This window comes from Amblyomma maculatum, chromosome 3 (genome assembly GCF_055883805.1).
Source record: "Amblyomma maculatum isolate TAMU_Amacu chromosome 3, ASM5588380v1, whole genome shotgun sequence".
Taxonomy (NCBI): Eukaryota; Metazoa; Arthropoda; class Arachnida; order Ixodida; family Ixodidae; genus Amblyomma; species Amblyomma maculatum.
The window spans coordinates 92,837,436-92,846,876 of record NC_139346.1 but is presented as its reverse complement, the minus strand read 5'-3'; the positions used below and the strand labels follow the sequence as shown (position 1 = coordinate 92,846,876).

General features: G+C 46.9%; 1 long non-coding RNA gene across 1 annotated transcript; it reads right to left on the bottom strand.

Annotated features, from left to right (window-relative positions):
- Nucleotides 1-7,155: 7,155 nt before the first annotated feature.
- On the bottom strand, nt 7,156-8,423 carry LOC146195308 (uncharacterized). Its single transcript, XR_014705995.1, has 2 exons — nt 8,189-8,423; nt 7,156-7,362 (listed from the first exon to the last, which is right to left on the bottom strand). It is a non-coding gene; the product is annotated as an uncharacterized LOC146195308 (long non-coding RNA).
- Between the last annotated feature and the right edge of the window lie 1,018 nt (nt 8,424-9,441).

Here is a 9,441-nt window from a genome sequence, read left to right as displayed (position 1 = left end):
CATATTACAAGGTGATGTATTACTGTTCCTAGATAGAAAATATATTTCTTGTGCAGACATCTAGATTAGAGAAGCAAAGTATGCTGTGCAGAAACTAAATACGTTTAGCGGTCTACGCAGCAAAGGATTTTCAGGGATTATTACAGTCTAGGACAAGTCTACTGAGCTCGTTAATGGTGACTCGAGGGCCGTTTAGCAAAGCGCATTAAACCAATGTTGTCCCTTACTGCACGCCGCCACAGCGCTTGCACAGATCACCCTAAACGCAAGTGGCTCCAGGTGCTGGCCAGTTGCTGTAGGGCACATAGAGCGTTGTGCGCATTTAGGCGTCAAGGCACTCTAACCAGCTGCGGATGTGCCAGACGCGTTACTTCTGTGAATGCGCAGTGGTGGTGCTGGCTATGCGAAATTTGCATAACTTAGCCACTATAAGAGAAACCATACTTGTTAAGGAGGAAGTTCGGCCTATGGGGCGTAGTATAAATATACTGTGGTATAATGAGGAGGTCTTTTGCAGACACGTGACCTCCTCGTCTAGATCGTTCTTTTTGTGTCATGCAGCCATCTGTCCGCGATAGTCCAATGTTTCGCCAGCCGCGACTCGATGATTGTTGTGTTTTTTCACGGGGATACTATTTCGACTTGTAATGCCATTTAATAGCAGAACAGCTGCGACCAATGCTATTGAATTAAGCAATACGCTGTGTAGCCTTGAATGAAGCACAGGGCTCGGTACTGAAAATTTACGGGGCGCGCGTGTTCGACACTTTTATTGCACAGCCGTATAGTTTACTTCCAACCGTGTCGCCTGATGTCGAAACAGCGGAAAGGGGCGTGCAAGAGCCTCCAAAGTGGCCGCGGCTTGTGAACTGCACCGAATGAAATGTTTTTCCGCCAGCCTGCATACGGTGTAATATTGACACGTGCATTAGAGGTGAAGAAGGAGGAGCACAATCGGTAGAAGTAGAGGACGTTGAAGTGTTGGCCGAAGTATACGGCGCAGTAACTTTTCGGATAGCCCGCGGCGACGAACGGGCGTCCAGATCCACACATAGTCGCCCGGGTTGTTGGTAACGTAGCGGCGTCCAAGGTTGCAGCGGTCAGCATCGATCTGCTGCTGAGAAAAAAAGGTGTGATCTTACCCCTTTAGGGGGGTAAGTCCACTGACGCATTGGGAAGCCCCTTTGGGTGCAAAGTTACACCCTCGACGGGGGCTTAAGTGTGAGTGGTGTAAAGTTTACGCTGACACGAGGCTAACGTTATGCCATATGGTGAAGTGCAAGTATATGCCTCTGGGGAGTAATGTTGCCCTTTCTCAGAAGGACTGAAGGTTTGGCCATGAAAGTGCAAAAATATGCTCTAAAATCTGATGCATGTTTGTTGCCAGCTGGAATAAGCTTATGCTTAATCCTAAGGTGTAAACTTACCCTCACAGGGTCTGCATTTATGCCAGCGTAATGAGCTTACTACAGCACTCCGTAAAGGCTGGTTCACACTGGCGACTCGCGGAGGTCGCGCGACACGATTCGTCACAGAGGGGGAGACCCGAACGAGTCGCCAGCGACCCGTTTCAGGTAGTTTGAGAAAGTCGCTCACTGACCGATTTCTTGCGACGCGACTTGAAGTCGCAGAACTCCTCAGCCTACCCGCGGCGCTTCTGCCTTCTTCCTTGGGCGGGAAAATTCAAGTGTGCATGCGCGCATGTGCACTAATTACTGCGCTCGCTTTTGTTGGGCACACATCTCAAGGATCACTGCGAGAGTGAAACGTACTAATTCGGGTTTGTACTCGTACTCTTTATCATGTGCTCGACGCTCTGGCATGAGGTGATTTCGTGATCTGCTATTGCGCGAGACCGCAAACAACAGCGCGCACACCACCGACGCTTCAGTTTCCGTTGAACTAGAGCGCTTTTGACTGTCGAAACAGCCCTAAACATGGGCATAACCATAAGATCTACTTCCTCGCTGATAATTGCACATATTCATACCCGAAATGACTCCGAATTGGTCTACCACTAGCGTAGTAGCAGAGTCCGTAAAGGCGCGAAAGTTGGCTCTTCGTTCAAATCGCGTTCAGTGAAGGGGTTGTCGTGAAGCGAGTCGCATGCCGATGTGAACACTCTTCGTCGATCGGCGCTTGTTGCGGGTCGCCCCCTCCGTGACGAATCCAGCCGCGCGACATCCGCGAGTCGCCAGTGTGAACCAGCCTTAAGTGAATCTTTGCACCCTATGAATGGGCGTAACTTTGCACTTTTACGTTCATATTTATGCTTCGTTTGAAAGGGTAATATTACCATCCAGAGGAATAAAATAAATTCATATTATAGTGTGTTTTTTTTTTGCGCACATTTAAGATAATGTTCTGTTCCTTCGAAGGGTATGCTTGCGCACTCCTAATATACTCTAGGCGCACACTGGTACGCTAGTAATTTAAAAACTACCGCACTTAGACTGATTGTGCAGTCAGTCACAAGACGTCGCCGCTATCGAAGCGATGCGAGGCATACATTTTCTTTATTTGCAACGCAAGCGACTCTGTTTGGTATATGTCCAGTAATGTTGCCTCCTCTGCAACATTAGACAGCCTTAACATACGCCCTATACAGAAGAAAAATGGTTTAAATGAACTTGTAGACGGGCTAGATGGTTTTCAGCTTCAGAATGCATTATTAGCGCAAAAAAAAAAAAAATATACACACGCACACGAGAGACAGGCGCATTCTTAGCGCCGGTCCCGTGTCCTTCCTTTTCTCTCGTGTGCGTGTGTATATTTTTTTGCGCTATGAATGTCATCTGAATGCAGAAGAAAAACGTTTGGTCTTCGTCAGCCGGTCACAGACGCCCCCGCTTCCGCAATGTTGGTTTCTTCGTGCTAGAGCGACATATTTGTGACGGGCCATGTGGCCATTCAGGGTGCAGTTTGCACACCGATATTAGTACATGAGAACGGAAGGCAGGGTCCACTTTTTATTGGGTTTGAAAATGGCAGGATAACCAAGCAGTCTTTTGTCATCGTCGTGGTTGAATCCATATTCCGAGGGAACCTGTGTGAGAGAAAAATGAGATGTGGAGGGAATAGACACATTCACAATGTATACACATGCAAGCGATGGAAACACCTCGGCGACTAAACTGTGGCGGTGCGGCAAAAAAAAAAAAAAAAAAATGAAAGCGTGTTGGAACCACGTCACGGCTGCAGATACAGCAAGCGCTTTCTCTTGCATGGAAAACATTTTTCCAGCACCACACCCTTCTTGTGGCCGCCAAGCGAGGAACGTCTGACGGAGCGGATTACCAAGAATCGCTCCTATTTTTTCTGCACGAATTCTTTCGCAGTAGCGGTGCCGGCCTATTTTCCAAGCAGTAAAGTGCGGGGCTCTTTCAACTAGAATGAGTAGTGATGCTTGAGGCATATACCTCCCTCCTGCACTTTACCTGCTTCATCCATGACAGCCCTGCATTCAAGTACTGCTCGAAAAATAAGCCCACTCAACTATTGTGAAAAAGGTTTTGCTGGAAATATGCGAGGGAACCTCGGTAAGCCATCCCGTCAAGGGTACTTCACATGGCGGTCACAAGAGGGGTGCGCCACTGAGAAAAGGTCCATTATTGTGCAGCAGGCCCGGGCGTCGATAACTAAGTTCGTGGAAAATCACGCTAAAAAAACTCCTCCATTTTCGCAAGCATGGTCATCAAAATTGGTAGATGATGGGGCTTTGTGCAATCGCAGGAAGCTACTGCAGAAATGTCCATTATGATACTTGAAATTAAGCTGCGCGAACTGGCCTAAAATGCAAAGCTGTGCGCATGATTCTGCTAAGCGGTTTTACTGTAGGAGAAAGGATGTGACACAGTAATCAACAACGCAAGCTCTCAACGGCAGATAACTCTTGAAGGACATGTCCCAAAACTAGACCAAACTTAGGTATGCCTAAATAACAGCGCAAGGAACAACAAGGAAACACACAAGAATGAACGGACACAGGCGCTCAATAACAACTGAAATTTTACTTCGGAGCACAACATATATAAACATGCATAAAGGTGTGAAGCCAAGATGATGCTGCGAGATCACCGAAAACAGTCTAGCAATCGCCCTGGCTCCACCTCTTTATGCATGTTCATATAGGTTTTGCTCGGTAATGAAATTTCAGTTGTTGTTCTCCGCCTCACAATTTATCTGTAGCACTGAAAAAGGCAGAGGAGTCCTTGCAATTGTGCCCCGAAGTGCCTCTCGCCCCTGCACACTATAATAGAGAATTGGGCTCCTATACTGTTACCCCCGCCAATTTGGTGGCGAGAGCCGCGTAGGAGCACAATTGCCTATGGTATTGCGCGTGATCCTGATTACACCGGAGTGCCTCTGCCTTTCGCAGTGCTGCAAGCATCTTGTGAGACGAAGTACAGTCAACGCCAGCGTCCGTCCATTTTGTGTGTTTCCGCGTTGTTCCTTGCGCCGTTCTTTAAGAATACAGTACCGAATAGCCCGGCATCTCGCACTTGCAAACTTAGGTAACCACGAATATTGATTACGTAAGTGCAATAAGAATTAAATTGTTACGAGTTTAGTTAACCACCATATTGGCTTGATTAACCTGTATCCTGATGTAAACAATTGCAATTTGAAACCATCTCAATATCACAAAAAGCAGTTTTAAAACTTCTGGTTCACCTTCGCTGAAACACATGGGGGGGAATTCTGTAACGCTCTCAATTTCGCTCTCAAGTTGTAGAGCGTGACGTCAAATTGACGCGGCTTTCACGTGACCTTAAGACGTCAATCGTGACGGATTACGGAATCGACCAATTGCCAGCGACTCGTAGCATGACTCCGCCCCTGAGGTCCCCGTTCCGCGGTCGTGCCTACTGCTACACATTTGTCGCAACGCTAGCCGAGGCCGACGAGGGACCGTCTCCTAAGTTTTTATGAAACGGCGCAGTTAATACGCAGTAAATAAAATTAATAAATATTTATTCTGCTGAGGAACTGTATTTACAACTAACTAACATGAAGCATAAGGAGATACGTTTTATGCTTCGCAATTAAATTTGCTCTTTAGTAACTTTTTGTCTCCGCGAGGGCACGCTGACGGTGTCAAAGAGGGCACATGGCGGCTTGCCAGAAAACAGCTGATTCCTCGGCTAGTTGCTATTTTCCGTGCGTCGCCTGAAATCGAGGTCCTGTGCGGATGTCGTGAGCAGCTGGAAAAATCCGATTGAAAACAATGAAGGCTACGAACCTGCAGTGATCAGCGTGGTGAAAGCGTTGGGCATGAAAATCGACGAAGTCATCAGCTTACTGAAGAGTGTCAGCGTTGTCAAACAGTGTTTACTATCGATGGCAAGAGCGACGAGTGGGAGGTATGTGGTCTGCTGTTCTGTTTGTTTAAAAGAAAATACAAGAAGATCATGAAGGCTACATTACTGTGTTTGCCGACAGAGGAGCGTTTGCACTTGCAGTAAGGCAGGTGGCAGCTAGATCCGACACACGACCCTCCACCACGGAATCCTCATGCAAGCCACGGTGACAGTCACTCATGTGCTTCGCAGCCAGTTGACTTCAGCCACATCGGGCTCCGTTCCCGATATTCCGTTGATGTTTTGATGTTGATTGTTTAGTCTCTATAAGGTACACAAACTGTGATGTTAATGCTTCCTTTGGTGTGTTCAGAGAAATAAAATACTTTATTCAGAAATTTGATATAGTGACCGAGGAGAGGACGAGCTTGTTCAGCCAGGTCTGGACAGGGATGTGCAGTATGTTGTATTTCGCGCAGCAGGCTGTGTTTGTTAGTGGCACATTGTTGAAACGTTGTCAGTGTCTGTTCATGTTGAACGGTATCCCCCCCCCCCCCCCCTTTTCGACGGGAAAGACAAACACATCACGCAAGCTTGGTGCGCGATGCCGGAGGCGAGCTGGTGAATCTGCTAAATTTCCCTAGTCTTATAAACAAGGGGCCCACCAGTGAGGTGTGCAGATTACCTCGAAGGCGAAGAATGTGTGCTAGTTTTGAAGTGTCATCATGGAGTCTGTGCAGTGTTTTAAAAAGATGTTCATTTTACACACATTCCTCATTCTATTACCTTTCCATGTTGTGTGCATTATGTACAAACCATTTCAATTGAAAAGCCAGTTTGCACAAAAGATGCTTTTTCTGATTATTTGGTGAAAACAACTTGGAAAATAAATTCCGAGGTCAAAAGTAGGTGACAATTAAGTAAAGAGGTGCTTATCACATGGTTATGGTGTATGAAAGAGCGCTGAACACGGGTTGAGGGGAGCCTCAGTTTGAAAGCCGAGCCCACATTTCGATTTTGGTTGGTTGGTTGGTTGGTTTGTGGGGTTTAACGTCCCAAAGCAACTCAGGCTATGAGAGACGCCGTAGTGAGGACTCCGGAAATTTCGACCACCTGGGGTTCTTTAACGTGCACTGACATCGCACAGCACACGGGCGTCTTGCTTTTCGCCTCCATCGAAAAGCTGCCGCCGAGGCATTTTGGCTAGCAAACCAAGGTTCCTCCTCAACCCTTGTTTAGTGCTGTTTTGTATTGAGTAGCCATCTTATTTCCCTCGTTGTACCATGTTTATGGTGTAAAATATTTTTGAACGCTCATGTCTTAGCTGCCTCTACTGTCTTAAAGCTGCTCAGCAGTCCCCTTGCAGTTTTACACGTTTTATTAGTGTACATAACATCTGCTCACACATTGCCTTAACAATGTATGTGTGATGCTTATTTTATTTTCACTAGAATTTTGTAATCATTCAGCAATCATTGTGGGCACTGCAGCCTAGTATTTGTACACCATTCTCCTAACAGCTGTTACAGCATTTAGCACTGCGAGCAAGATCTCTAGTAGTATACCATCCAGCTGGCATTTTTACCTCTGATATGTAAGCGTTTTGCACACTGCGCCATGCATACAGTACCTATTTGTATAGGTAGCTTCAATATGTTGAAAGGGAGCGGCTTCTTTGAGCCCGATAATTATTCTGCAATATACATGTCAATGTTGTATGGTCATTGTACATCAAGGTAAGTGTGCTGGTATGTATGATGTCTCTTTCTCAATAAAAACACTCGAGTGAAATACAGCGGCCAAGAAATAAGTGCTTCTACTGAGTATATGTGGCAGTAAAAAATCTTTGGTGCCATTTTCTGATTCCAATAAGCGTCATGGATATTTATTACCTTGCTGTAACGCTACGCTTTTCGGTTTAAGCATGTTTACCACACAGCTAGTGACCACAGCCAACTGTGCCAGGCTGCAAGGTGATAGCAGAGAAGGGACAGCAAGTTGGGTCTGGGATGACTTGGCATTGGTGTAAGCAGCCATGACTCCAGTGGGTAGTCACTGTCTCCTGCATAACCAAACAATGACATCCACTTAAGTCCGCCTTTTGCATGTTCTAGTATACAATCAAAGATCCATACCAACTAGCCCGCAGTGAGGTGGTAAACATTCACAGGAATGTTGGCAACGTGTCACAAGGCTGTCCAAGCAAGCATCATTGTAAGGATAGCCTTGTAGTTTCACAGTGATATAAACAAAAATGTGTTAAGATTACCTGCACAACACAAGCGCTACGGTTTCTTAGGCAGTAAAGAGATTTCAAACATTGAATATTTGGTTCCTGGTGCCATAACACTAAATTTGTACATTAACAAGCATTCATATGCATAACTATAGTCCGTCTTATGCATGCAGCTTCAGCGAATTCAGACAATCGATCACTCGCCGAAATACAAGTCAGCTTCTCTGTAAGGCTCGTAATCCAACCAAAGGGTCTCGTTGTCACACAACAGACTTCTAGTTCTTGCTGAAATGAAAAGAAGCAGGCGTTTTTTGCAGCGTATTCACACTTTCGAGTAGCGAACGTGTCGTAGGGAGGGAGCGTAACGAATGGGGGCAAGGCACTACAATCCCTAGTCCCTTCGTTCTGTATTTTGAGGTATATACAGGTATTGAACTTTCGTCAGGTGTCGCTGGGTAATCTCGAAGACAACAGCTGGAAAGAAAAGAGATCTTTCCTCTGTTCGTTTTTTAACATTGCGAGGGGGAACGAGTCCTTTTGGTTAGAAAACAAGACTTGCAGAGAAGCCAACTTACAGCAAGTGGTCGATTGCACATATTAATGCATATAATCAATATCGTTCGATAACCGACGCGGGTTTTTTACAGCTTACCCAAGAAAAGTCGCAGGCGTTTAGCAGGCCTTCGTTCACCTTTCGGCGTGCAGGAGTACCGCTAGACGAACGCGTTGTTTGGAGTCCTTGGTCCCACGGGGCAACGAGGGTCAAAAGAGCGTATGTTCGCGTCGCAGATCTGTAATAAAATAGGCACAATACAAGTTTACAATGACGTTTCGAAGTCGTAGCCAAACACACACAGTCAAAACCAACATTTACTCACTACTGTGATGTTCACTACGTAGAACCCCTTGCCTAGCGACTTCTTTCCATATCGCACCGCGGCACCTTGACGACAATCAGCGTTCCGCCCGATGGCTTCCGCTATCAGCGCACGCACCTGCTGATCGATGCCTATGCGATGCAAACGATGTTACGTTCCCGACGCAAGCTGGTAGCCCCCGATAGCAAAAAAACGCGGTGCGCATGCAGCCGCAGTGGCTGCGCACTCGTCCGTGAGCTGCGTGAGCTGCGTGAGCCCCCGTTCATCGATGTTCGTCGGCAATCGCCGCACAGTCACTCCACTTTCTGCTGGTTTCCGAGTTGAACACAGTCGGAACAACTAGACCGGTACGTCAAACGTGTCTTCGTCCTCCCTTCTACGCCGTGGATCGCACCGACACAACTGTCACACAGCCAGCGCAACGCTATAGCAACGCAAGGAACACAGCCGCCATTTTCGCTCTACTCAGTTGACTGGTTTTGGGGTTACCTCGTTTCGCTCACAATTTCAGTCAATATTCAGCTCATGGGCAACGTCACCACTTTAGTCTTGTTGATGACGTAAGCGCAGTCACCGGTGAGATCAGTGATGACGCAAAATTTCAATATGGCCGCCGACCAATAGGAGCAGGGCAAGTTGAGCGGTTTGAGACTGGTTTTGTATTGAGAGCGTTACAGAATTCCCCCCATGGTATCCGTATGGGTGGTCACTCAAATGCAGTCACGCCTGCTGATCATAGATATTGAGACCACTCGAACCTCGGACTCAACACTGTGCTCACTATTGCGACGCACGCTGATTAAATGAGCACCGGCTTAAACCCACAATAAGGGCAGCAAGAAGTTCGAAAAATGAAACTTACAAGCACCATGCACCGGTTTACGTTGACTGCTTCCACCGCACCTGCTGCTGCCGCCCATCATTGGCATGCGTCATGGAGTCCGAAGCTGGTCTTTGTGACACGGCGCCACCGCAGAAGTAACCTTTCAAAGTCCATACTTGTTCTCAACGTTGGCCCAGCGAATCT